The following is a 12,796-nucleotide window of genomic DNA, read 5'->3' as shown; positions in this document are numbered from 1 at the left end:
TAAGATATAATTTTTTTCTGTGGTTTTGACTTTATTTTGCACTTTATTTGCAAGCAATGCCTTTTTGTGTATTATTTTCACAAATATATTCCTTTTTGCATGCATTCCCCCTAATATATGCATTTTTTGCAAATACTGCTTGGCTGGAAAACAAAATCACAAAATTCAGATAAGTGTGAATCTTGAGGGATGGCTGTGCATCGATGCTCATATTGTTTTGGAAAGCGCAGATTAGATATATTCAGCTTCACGAATCTGAACAGAGTCACATTTATTCCCCATCTCTAGACACCACCTTTATCTTATTGAGGGAACGGTGGTACACAAACGTGATAGATTCAGTAACGACAAATGATAATTTCCCCGGGCGCCGTTTTTCTCCGTGACAACAGTAGGTTGCAATGGATTGTCACTTCTTCCGTAGCCATAAATATAGGGGTGTACTTTTTTATTAATAAGTGAATGGGACATTCTCAAGGTCAGAATGTGTTCTCAGGGCAGGGACCGAAACTGTGAAATTTGAGATACAGAATGGATGAACACAATAGCCTAATAGGCTTCTGCCACTAGAGGGAGGAGAGAATATTGATGTCTTAGAAATCCCTACACAGTGTAGAATTCTTTAAAAATAAAATAAAAATAATGTTAAGCTTTCCCTACAGCACAACATGAAAGATGACATCTATGTATCAGTGCTCAGTGACTACTCAGAACCCTGGAGGTTTTTCCATTCCATTTCATTATGCTCTCCTTTTCTAAAGGGTACCGGACGAACAGGCTTTCACAGCACTAACTGCTACCGCATCCAAAATCCATCTCTCTTGGAGCCATTGGCCTGTTTTCAAAAAATATACACTGGATACAATATAACGACACTAGATAATGACTATAAGTATCATAGATATATTGTGCCCTGTATGATGAGAGAGGAAATGCTTTCTAGCTGGTGACGCAGTTTATTTGTGGAGTTAAATACATGCTGGGCAGGCTCTACAAGGCACTTCAGATGATTACATAACCACCCCATATTGTTTCAAAGGGGCTCCATGCACCATGTTGCAGCTTGATAATGTGACAACTACAGGTAGGCGGATTGTCGAACCCTTGGAAGGGCTGTGTCAGAAGTTGGCACTGCTGGCAATCCCATTGCTTCCTCCTCGTTCTGAACCCTCAACCCACTGTTCCTCTTTTTTCTTGGTATTAAAAGGCTGGGGAGGCGGTCTCCACCATTCTTCCTCTGCCCAGTCCCTAACATCACCCCATCTCAACCTGTGCGATACATCAACAGTGTATGCAGAGCCCCAGCAGAGTCTCCCAGAGATTCCCTGTCCCCAGCTGAACCCCCAATTACGGGGGGAGGGGGAAACTCCTCTCCCACACAGTTCGAAGTAAAAATGTGTTTCTGAGACGCAGCAAAGCACTACTGTCTACTATATATGCATTTCTTCTGGCCTTTGAAGTAAAGATACGCATGTGCAGAATGATCCCCTAACACTATCGCCATGCTAGCAAACGCTGCTGTGTAAAGCCCACAGCCTCTTCTCCAGACTCTCGCAGAGTCAGCCCCTGGCAGCAACAGGACAGGACACAGATGTGCAACAGGACGAGACGTAATGAAAGCAATGCCCTAGAGACTACCAGGCCTGCCTCCACATGTAGGCTTATTTCCTGAACCAATGGGAGGCTGAATGATCCAACAAGTCATACACTCAACCTTGCTGGTGTTGCTATGGTAACCCAGTGCACCTGGCACCCTTACCTCAGAACATCCAGACATGGGGGATGTGCTAGAGCTCAAGCTCAAGCCTGTGCAATTTCACTCACTGTTCACATCACATCAACATATAGTCCTACTGTACAAAAGAAAGAACCACATCCTTTGCCCTTCCCACTTTTGACTCTGGTCCATTGGCATTAATGTTTGATGTTTTTATCATGTTTTTAATATTCTGTTGGAGCCACCCAGAGTGGCTAGGGAAACCCACTCAGATGGGTGGGGTATAAATAAATAAATAAATAAATAAATGTTATTATTAGGCTTCCAGAATGTTGTACTGGAGGGAATATAGCTCTGTATATAGATTGAAAAATATTCCCTGCCACTGACTTCCTACTGGTCTTGATATGGCATGCAGACTTTTTTTTTAAGGTCATGCATGTGTTGCTCGGCCCAGCTCCTGCCCACCTAGCAGTTCGAAAGCACGTCAAAAGTGCAAGTAGATAAATAGGTACCGCTACAGCGGGAAGGTAAACGGCGTTTCTGTATGCTGCTCTGGTTCACGAGAAGCGGCTTTGTCATGCTAGCCACATAACCTGGAAGCTGTACGCTGGCTCCCTTGGCCAATAACGCGAGATGAGTGCTGCAACCCCAGAGTCGGTCACGACTGGACCTAATGGTCAGGGGTCCCTGTACCTTTTATGCATATGTTGAAACCTACTTACTACAAACAAGCCCAGCTAATATTTATTGATCTTGTTGATAGGATTCATGAGAAGTTTTCCTTTCATTTGTGGCTCTGATTGGGCATTTCTAAATTAGACAGTAGGCTTCAAAGGAGAAACCAAATACAAGGCAGCAATGTCAGAAATCACATGTAAAGAAGCATATTTTAGTTTTCATGGTTAAAGACGGAAGTTGCCAGTTATCAGCAGTTATGTTCAGCTCCAATCATTCTAAAGTTATCCAATTTCTCTAGTAGTAAATAGTGGACATTAAAAATTTGAAAAATTAAAATGATGTGCAGAATATAATTACTTGAACATGTATGCAAACGGTCCCTTCCTCACTAGTTAGAAGTGTACTTTCAATGGCAGTTCCTTCCCTCCACCATGTAAATATTCTTATTGCTGAGTCATATCCGAGGCACAGTGAAGAACAACGACAGAATAAGTGTGTGTGTGTGTGTGTGTGCACGCATTTTAAAAATGTTATACTTCAAGAGAAAGTCATATAATTTTTTGTATATTGCCCTGGGATCTGTGGATGAAGGGTGGTATACAAAATTAATAAATTCTGAAATCCAGCAAAAGTTTAACATCTGCCTCCCCCATTCCAGATGTTTTGGACCACAACCCTCATCATCCCTACCAGTCGAAGTCCAAAACATATGGAGGGCACCAGGTTGGGGAGGGCTGGCTTACCTGCAGACACGACAAGGCAATGATTGCAAGCAAAATATGCTGCTCTTTTCAAAGTAAGAGCTTTCATCCATTAGTTTTATTTATTTATGCTTAAGATTGATAGATGCTTTTCTTCGTAGCCCACAAGGTCCCAGCACTATCTGCACTTAAGAGGTGCTTAGGTAGCAGAAGGGCTTGAAAGGACCTCTTCTCTTGAGCCTGATGAGCCAGTGTCTGGGGCTCAATTTTCATATGTTCGAAGCAGTTTCATATTTTCAAATTGTCAGCATCAGCACTAGATTCTTATATGCGAACCCGTCAACTGAAAATTATTTTTGCTTGCTAGAAAGGGGAGATTCTGACCCAGAATTGCCAGACTCTTGGCATAAGGTTTGACCAAAAATGATTACTTCCAGGAGTGCAACAAACCCAATTCCAAAGTCTAACCCTCTCCCCCTTTAGCACAGGGCTATATATTCTTTCTTTAGCAAACCCATCAACTACACCGTCACTTTCACCGTTTGAAAGAAATGCCTTTGGGTCGGGGTAGGAGAAGCTATTTCACCTATTCACACAACAGTTTAATCTCTAATACTTCAAAATCTATGAAAAAATGAATGCATAAAAGAAGAAGAAAAATCAGATTTGCAATCCTGAGATTAAATCACCAGTCTGTGTGAATGTAGTGGCACACATATAACTAGCAGAAATACCTGATGGGTGTAAATCAACATATTCCCATTAGGTGTCGTTAATGTGGTTGTAAATGATTTTGATGCTCAGATCTCAGTTTTTAATGGGGGCTTTTTAGAACACAAAACACACATGGCTTGGGATAGTTCCAGCTGAAAGGCTAAATGCATTTGATAGCTGCAGCCAGCATGAATTCAATTTGGTCAATGCCAGATGAGCATTTATCATCCAAAGTAACAGTGAAACATTCATGACAAATTGCTTCTGGTCTTTCTTTCCCCTTGGATTAGAAATTCAGCTTCTGCAACTGGGAAAGATGAGATACCATATCTACCACTGCCAAAGAAGGAACACTATAAAGCTATGATGAAGGGGGTGCAGCATAACAATATATTTCACAGATGTGCGTGCATGGGTAGCCTCTTAATGTTTAAATTGCAGACGGCTTCCAAAATTTGCAGTGGAAGTAAGCTGTAGAAAATTGGTTGTATGCGTCATTCCCAACTGGCTGAGATGGGAGAATGAACACTGCATCTTGGAATTGCATGTACTGGAATTATATAACATGCTCCTCTTTGCTCATTCCTACTGCATTTATGGGAAGGGACCCAGGCGGCGCTGTGGTTAAACCACTGAGCCTAGGGCTTGCTGATCAGAAGGTCAGCAGTTCGAATCCCTGTGACGGGGTGAGCTCCCGTTGCTTGGTCCCAGCTCCTGCCAACCTAGCAGTTTGAAAGCACGTCAAAATGCAAGTAGATAAATAGGAACCGCTACAGCAGGAAGGTAAACGGCGTTTCCGTGCGCTGCTCTGGTTCGCCAGAAGCAGCTTAGTCATGCTGGCCACATGACCTGGAAGCTATACGCCGGCTCCCTCGGCCAATAATGCGAGATGAGCGCGCAACCCCAGAGTCGGTCACGACTGGACCTAATGGTCAGGGGTCCCTTTACCTTTTACTGCATTTATAACAAAGAAGCAATGTTGTAACACTCACCCCTAGAGCAAGACATAATTGGGTGGATGACAGCCCCCAGTGTGGAAGATCCTGCCAGCACAGCCCTATACATGCCTACACAGAAGCAAGTCCCATTGTGTTCAAGGGAAGTACAGTAACTCCCAGATAAATAGGTATAGGGTCAAAGCCGGAACAGCAAGCTCTTCTCCATGGCAGGGGCTTCCCCACACGAGCCATAACATTTCCATGCTGCTTACTAAAGATCTAGCCGGCTACAGAGGTGAAATGCAAATATACAAATACTGCCCTCCCAGTCCAGTAAATTAGAATGCAAACAATTTAGCTCTGTTCACCAGAGATGTTCATCAATATAAGTTAAATTCAGCGGGCAAGGAAGATTGCTCAGGCCCTTGTCCAGCGTCAACACCAGAAGAAATTAATTACAGTAGAATGAATTCACTTCAGCTCCATCAATTTATGTCAGTAATGATATTTCAAGACTGTCAAAGGATGTCAGCTGAGCCCTAAGGCTTGGGTTCAACAATGTGGCTAAGAATGTGTCTGGGCAACCGAACTCCACAATCAGCAGCCCCATGCTATAAGATGGCGGCTAGACTGTATGGCCAATTCAGATGGGGCGGAAGAGGAATGGGATGGTGAATGCCCACAATTTGTTGACTGGGAAGGCGGCTATATATGAAGCTTGGGGGTGGGTAATGGCATGTCAGAGAGAATGATCTAGCTAGGCACATGCTAACTTTGATTTGCTTTACACAGCAGGGGCATTCAACCATTCAGCACAACCACAGATACATCACATGGAGCTGCTGCGGGTGTGTTTTGTCTCTATTGCTAAGCTCCCGCTTCCCTGTTGTGAAACGGAAAATGTTGCCATGCAATTTAGTACATGCTTACATTATTTCCTAAGAGCATACAGTATGCAGGCTGCTCCAGGGTTGGCCACCATGGTGCCCTCCAATGTCGTTGGACTACAGCTCCCACTTGCTGACCATTAAGGCATCGATTTTTGCACCATTAAAGCATCCCCACCCATCCTTCTTCCTTATGGTGTCACCTACAGAAAGCCACTTTAACCTGCCCCAACCCAAAGATTGAATTGCCTTCCTCTGTTTTTTGTCACACAGAAAAGGTAAAGGCTCCCTGGATGGTTAAGTGCAGTCAAAGGCGACTAGGGGCTTGTGACACTCATCTCACTTCAGGCCGAGGGAGCCGGCATTTGTCCACAGCTAGCTTTCCGGGTCATGTGGCCAGCATGATCAAACCGCTTCTGGTGCAATGGAACCAGAGAGCACGGAAACGCCGTTTACCTTCCTGCTGCAGAGGTACCTATTTATCTACTTGCAGTGGTGTGCTTCTGAACTGCTAGGTTGGCAGGAGCTGGGACAGAGCAATGGGAGCTCACCCCATTGCAGGGATTCAAACTGCTGACCTTCTGATCAGCAAGCCCAAGAGGCTCAGTGGTTTAGACCACAGCATCACCAGGGGTAGCCCACACAACCAGGGGTAGCCAACCTGACATCTTCTGTGTTGTTGGCCACATTAACTGGAGTTGAGAGCCAGGATGGCATAATGGACCCTGGAGCTCAATCTCCACTCAGCCATAACGCTCACTGGATGACCTTCAGCCAGTCACCATCTCTCAGCCTACCCTACCTCACAGGGTTGTTGTGATGCTAAAATGGAGAGCAGGGAGATGCATGTATGCCACCTTCAGCTCCTTGGAGGAAAGGTGGGAGAGAAACTGAATACAGTGGAACCTCAGTTTACAAACATCTCGCTTTACGAATTTTCGATTTACGAACGCCTCAGACCCATCTGGAACAGAATAATTCACTTTCCATTACTTTCAGTGGGAAAGTTCACTTCAGTTTATGAAGAGACTTTCGGAACCAATTACACCCATGCTTCGGGTTAAGTACGCTTCAGGTTGAGTACTCCACGGACCCGTCTGGAACGGATTAATCCACTTTCCATTACTTTCAATGGGAAAGTTTGCTTCAGTTTATGAACGCTTCAGTTTATGAACAGACTTCCGGAACCAATTGTGTTCATAAACTGAGGTACCACTGTAGTAATAAATTATAAGAACTTCTGGTTGGCACCCTATTGACTATCATGGTGTGAGTCTCACAAAGCAGCACAAGTTGTTTTATTTTTGATTTGAGGATATTTATTATGATTCTGATGTGGCCAGTTCACCCCTTGCTAGTTTATCTTGGCACTGGGTCTGAGAACTGAAATGACCAACAAGCAAAGCACTATACCGCATGTGGGACATAATCTAAACCAGGGGTCCCCAGACTTACCGAGCGGCGGGCCGGTGCCCGCCGCGCCGACCGCGCGGTGGGCCGGACTGCAGGGGAGTGCGCGCGCAGCGGGCCGGAGGGCGGGGGAGTGCGCGCCCGTGCGCATGCGCACACGCACACGGGCGGAAAAAAATCGGCGAAAATCGCTTGTGCGCATGCGTATGGGCCTCCCCCGACCCGGAAGTGCACCAGAAATGACCTCTTCCGGGTCGGGAGAGGCCCGTACGCATGCGCACAAAGGATTTTCGGCGATTTTTTGCCGATTTTTCAGATCGCCGCTGCGCCGCGCGCTGTGAGAGCGGGCGGCGGCAGCGGGCGGCGGGGGTCGTCGCGGGCCGGATTGGAAGGCCGATTGGGCCGCATCCGGCCCGGGGGCCGTAGTTTGGGGACCCCTGATCTAAACAGTCTATGAGAAGCTTAAAGTAGCTATTCCTAGATTGGGAAAATGGTTCAAATGGCAAATGGTTCCCTGCCTGCATTATTTTCAGTTCCTAACCCAGTCCACCTACAGTGGTAAAGGAATATCACAGAGTAACAGCATAAAGTGGATGGGCAGCAGAGAGCAAGGCATAAATGTAATATAAAAACCATATACTACATTCAAATATGCATTTTGCTCATATCAAAACATAAAGGGAGCAGGAAATGTAAATGAACATAAGATCAGGCCAGAGGCCCATCTGGTCCAGCACTTTGTTTTCACAGTGGCCAACCAGATGCCCATAGCAAGCAAAACCAAAGCATAGCATCACTCTCCCCATCTGTGAATAATATTTAAAGACATACAATTGCTCAAAGAAAACAGGAAAGCCAAAGCAACACTGCATCCTGTTCTCCAAGCCCTAAGACTTTCTTGCAATGGTGCTGCATCAGACAGGGAAGAGCCGTCATTGCAAATTAAAAAAGACATTTGAACCATTTCTTCTTCTTCCCCGCTGCAGCAATGGAGTAGGAAAAGAGACTCCTAGCCAGCACTCTGCTGTGGGAGTGTGGTCCATATGGTGTTTGTGTGTGTGTTTGGGGGTGCATGGATGTGAGTGTGCATTGACCACACCCACTTCAGTTCATCGCAGGCATATAACCCTCTGAGGGGTGGGCCAACGCTCGGTGCAAAAAAGTCAGCTGCTCCAAGATGTAAAACTAAACATTAAATCCTTGTCATAAATTCTTGAGTGGGTGAGAAACTTGGGTGGTAGGAATGGGCAAGACCTTTGCCTGAGTCAGCTGAAGACCAGCCTGGACTAAACAAATCAATGTTCTGACTCAGGAGAAGGTAGTTTTGAAGGGTGAATAATAATACTAATAATTAATATAATAATAGTAGTAGTAGTAGTAGTAATTTTATTATTTATACCTCACCCATCTGGCTGGGTTTCCCCAGCCACTCTGGGCGGCTTACAGCATCAGACATTAAAAATTTCCCAATACAGGGCTGTCTTCAGATGTCTTCTAAAAGTCAGATAGTTGTTTATTTCCTTGACATCTGATGGGAGGGCATTCCACAGGGTGGGCACCACTACCAAGAAGGCCCTCTGTAGTGGTGCTACAAATTTATTATACAAATTTAATAAACAGCAACAACAATAATCTTGACACACTAGGGCATGCATTACTCATTCTTTGGGATATCCTCTCTGACAGCCCTTTGGAACCAAGGGCCCAAAGTCATCTCAGTTGTTGCAGTCTGGAAATATCCTCCTGGCTGATTTGCACTGTTTGCAAAAGCATCAGCCATCAGCTCCATCCAATTCCCACTGCCTGCAACATTTGGCAGTCAAACAAGCCATTGTGGAATTATGCATTGGCAGTTCCTAGTGGAAAGGTTTTGTTCAGGTTGTTTCTTAAGAGATGGCCTCTGCTTCTGCTGGCTTGTTTGCTTCCAGGTCTGCATTGCTGGTTGGTTGATGCAACTTCTGTCCCTGTTCCACATGCCAGCCACTGCAAGGCGACGCTGTCAGTTCTTTTAGGGTCCATCTTCTCATGTGTTTGATATCCAGGCACCTGGAAGTCATACATGGAGAACTTTCCCGGGCATGGCTGTTGCAAGAAAGGCATTCTGCCCATGCTTAGAAATGCTGTTATATTGCTTCATAGGAATATAAGAAGATTCCTGCTGCATCAAGCCAAAGACCCGTCATCATTTTATGGGGGACCAACCCACATGCCTATGGGAAGATCTCAAGCAGAATCTGTGCTTCAGAAGCAGCAAGACCATGATGGGCTTGGTATCGAAATCAGGTTGTGGGGTTACAGCCTACCCCACATCCCTCCCAATCTGTCCTCTTCCGATCTTCCAGCTGCATTCTCCACCCCCACCTTGTTTCTTCTTCCTACTGCGAGGCACGATTCCTCGGTCTTGGCTGCTCGCGGTTCCTCGAGATTATTCTGGGTTCTCATTCTCTGAGTCACGAGGCACCCGAAGGACATTGCTGCTGCTTAACGTCGTGAGCCCGAGGAAGACACCCTTTGCTCGCCTTGTCTGCTGCGACAGCACCCTTCTCAAACCACCATCCCTCTTCCCCCGCCTGCTTTGCCCAGATGGACCTGATAAACCTAAACCTTAAAACAAAACAAAACAAAAAACGACAACAACAATCCCACGGAGGGGTTAATTTGTTTAACAAATCGATTAAGGAAAAGGTATATCAGTCGTGTTTAGATTGTCACGTGGTAAGTCTCGCTCGCTTCTGTTTTGCTGCGTGGAGATCTGCTGGAAGAGCTGGCCTTGGGCAGCCGTCGCCAGATAGATTAATAATAATCCCACCTGATTCTTAACACCAAGACCAGGACCCGAGCGGAAAACAAGCCCTGCTTAGTAGAGCCCCTGTTTTGGACCTGAAAGCTTTTTAGGCAATCGAATGGTGGGGTGGGGGTGGGAGACAGGAAAAAGTCACCGCACCTCACCACCCCCAGCTAAGCAGCCTCTTTTCGATGCAGACACCCCTTGATTAAACGTGCTTCCTCCACGCCAGCAGTTAACGCAGCAGATGGATGCAGAGGCCAGGAAACGTGACAGTGGGAAGCAAACGCCGGGCTGGGCGCCTCAGATCTGGTGCTTGCTGCCTGATCTCCGGGAGTTTTCTCAATCAGCCCTCTTAATCCGTCAGCTGAGCTGAGCTGACGCGTCTCTCTCTCTCTTTCCACCCTGCAGCTATGAATGGGCACCACCTGAGATCTCGCCCTGCATCACTTATCCAGAGACGCTGCTAAGATGGAAACAACGCCTCACGGTCCCCTGGTTTTCCTATCAGTCTCAGACGCAAGGATTTTCCCCCGCCCCCGCCCTCTGTAACACTGCAGGCTTCCTCCCCTCCCGCTCGCTTTTTTCTTCTTCACCCCTTCGCCTGCGATGAAGAAGAAATCCACCAGGAATCGTTTTTACTGGTGCTTTCGCACGTAAGAGCTTTCCTCTGACGCAAACATGTGAAGAGCTCTTTGGCCCGGAGCTCCGAGGAAGCGCAAAGCTGTATTTGTGAATACCCTGGGCCCCCCATTAAGTAAACAATCTCCCTTGAAGCTTCCTTGCTTAGGGGCCCCCGGTCCGCTGTCCTTTTCTCGCCTCTCAATGCAACCCCCCATGGCAGGAAGAAGCATCGACGGTTCTGAACCCCGCATGTTCTATGTGGGCCAGGAATGTTGCTTTAGACATTCCAGCAAATCTGTTACATAAGGTGCACGCACAGTTAAGGGAAGCTCTGCGGTGCACACGAGACCAGAGTCCTCTTCGCTCGGTTCCCCTCCCCTCCGGTCGAGGGCTTGGGAGTGGGTTAGCCAGTTGTTCTTGTTTTTTATTTTAAAAAACCCACATCCAGCACCGATCTCCCTACTGCCTCCCAGAGGCTCTGGCCCCATTGCTTCCCATAGCCTCGTAGGAATGGCCCTCCGAAATGTACAGTACTAGCAAGGAAAAGATGAATGAAGGTGCCCAGCCCAGTCTATGGGAAAATTGCAGGGCGCCGGGCTCACGAGTGGTTTGTTTTCAAACCCAATGGAAGTTTAGCAATTTGGCCATTGCAAACGTCGTCATTAAAGTGATGAGGTGGGCGGGGTGGGTGGAGAGGGGGAAAAATTCCCGATTTTTAAAAACTTATTGAAAATAGAGCACACAAAGTGACAAGCATATAATACGAGCTTTAATATTGGAAAGTGAAGGCACTAAAAGCTATCTTACGCCCCTTCCCCCACCGCCTCCCCCTCCCGCGTCACCTTTTAGAATTTATCCGCTTAAACACAGGCTTTCCTAGCAGGAAAACGGGGATCCACGGGTGCTTTTTTGGGGGGGGGATGTGGATGAAAAGCCGAGGTTTCGCAGCTCTGGACTGCAATACGGAGGTTAGAAAGGCTTTTTGTCTTTCCTAAGTGGCGATGAATGCGGATATTCTGAGATGGAGAAACACCGTGATCTCGGGTGATGGCGTGTAAACAGAGGCACCACTGAACATTGTTGACAAAGAGACGCAAAGGAGAAGCTGGAAACTTGGAACTAGATCGGAGTCGCCTTTTAAAGATTTTAATGTGCCTCTACACGCGCACATACAATCTATCTGACATATTTAAGTTTGGTCTCAGTCCCCTACCTCCTAATCCCCCCCGCTTCGCTTCACGTTATCATTTTGCAGTTATTTGCAAGTGGGGTCTCTGCAACCAGGCGAGCGCTGTCCAAGGTTCTGACCACGACCCTACGGTCTCCATGCAGGAGGTTAGCTGTCCGAGGTGCTGAATCGAAGCCCACTGCTGCAGTGAAGCTTTTCGCTGCGCAAGCTGCCCTGATGGATTTCTACCGCCGCGGCGACGCAGTCCGCAGCCGTAGCCGCTATCCAGGGTGCTGAACCTCTATCTGCCATTCAAGGCTGTCGGCCAATGTAGAGGGCGGGTAGGCCCCCCCAAAAAAACAACAACCGAAAAGTAAACCCCAACCTCCGCCCGATATCGTATCCCACCTCGACACTCCAGCGCCAGATACGCAGACGAGAGTCATGCACGACGACGAGGGAGAGAGAGGTTGGTTGTTCCCAGACAGGAAAACAACCACCATCTCTTAAAAGAAGGAAACGATATAGGTTTACGTATTCTCTCCCTAACCCGCCCCCTCACGCACAAAGAGTTAAGGCTGCGGGAAAACTCTTAAAACGCACAGCAACATAAAATAATAAGAACAGTAAAATCCGCCGTGTGAAATAGGGTTTCATTTCTTCTCCTTTCCTCTTTGCTCAATCAGAAAACAACAACATGGTTGGTGAGATTACAGCTCTCCCAGCAATATATTTCCTCCACAGCTTTGCGAGCGGGGGAAGCGGGGGGAGAAAAGGCTTCCTATGAGGCTTTTATCGGGTGCTTCTCTTACCTTGGCTGCAGAAGAGTTCTGTCCGGTTGCCTCCGACGAAGGGTGTGAGACTGGGGTGCACTGCTGCAGTCGGGAAGTAAGCACAGCCGCTGCTGACCTCCCCGAGTCTCCTTCTTCAATGGAATGGGAGGTGTGCCCTCATCAAAGATGGCCGTCGTTTCCAACGTCAGCAGCTTTTAATAGACATCTATTGAGGGGAGGAGGAGAGGGGAAGGAGGGCTCGCGCGGGTGGGGGCGAGGGAAACTGGAGAGGCAGGCTGGCGTCTGTGGGAGCTTGACTCATCAGAAGCTGCTGCTGTTGCTGCACTGTACCGCAATCCTTTGAATTTAGCTCCACGGGTTATTAAAAGCGATAAATC

At 47.0% G+C, this 12,796-nt stretch overlaps 1 protein-coding gene across 1 annotated transcript in view; it reads right to left on the bottom strand.

The window, feature by feature from the left end:
* Nucleotides 1-12,578, bottom strand: part of SNAP25 (synaptosome associated protein 25) — a 76,727-nt gene extending 64,149 nt beyond the window's left edge. The window contains exon 1 of the mRNA XM_035110082.2: nt 12,438-12,578. The gene's annotated coding sequence lies outside the window, so the exon portion shown is untranslated. The remainder of the gene's footprint in view (nt 1-12,437) is intronic.
* Between the last annotated feature and the right edge of the window lie 218 nt (nt 12,579-12,796).

The sequence above is a fragment of the Zootoca vivipara genome, chromosome 3 (assembly GCF_963506605.1).
Source record: "Zootoca vivipara chromosome 3, rZooViv1.1, whole genome shotgun sequence".
NCBI lineage: Eukaryota > Metazoa > Chordata > Lepidosauria > Squamata > Lacertidae > Zootoca > Zootoca vivipara.
Note: the sequence above shows the minus strand (reverse complement) of the source record. Positions and strands in the feature narration are given on the sequence as shown.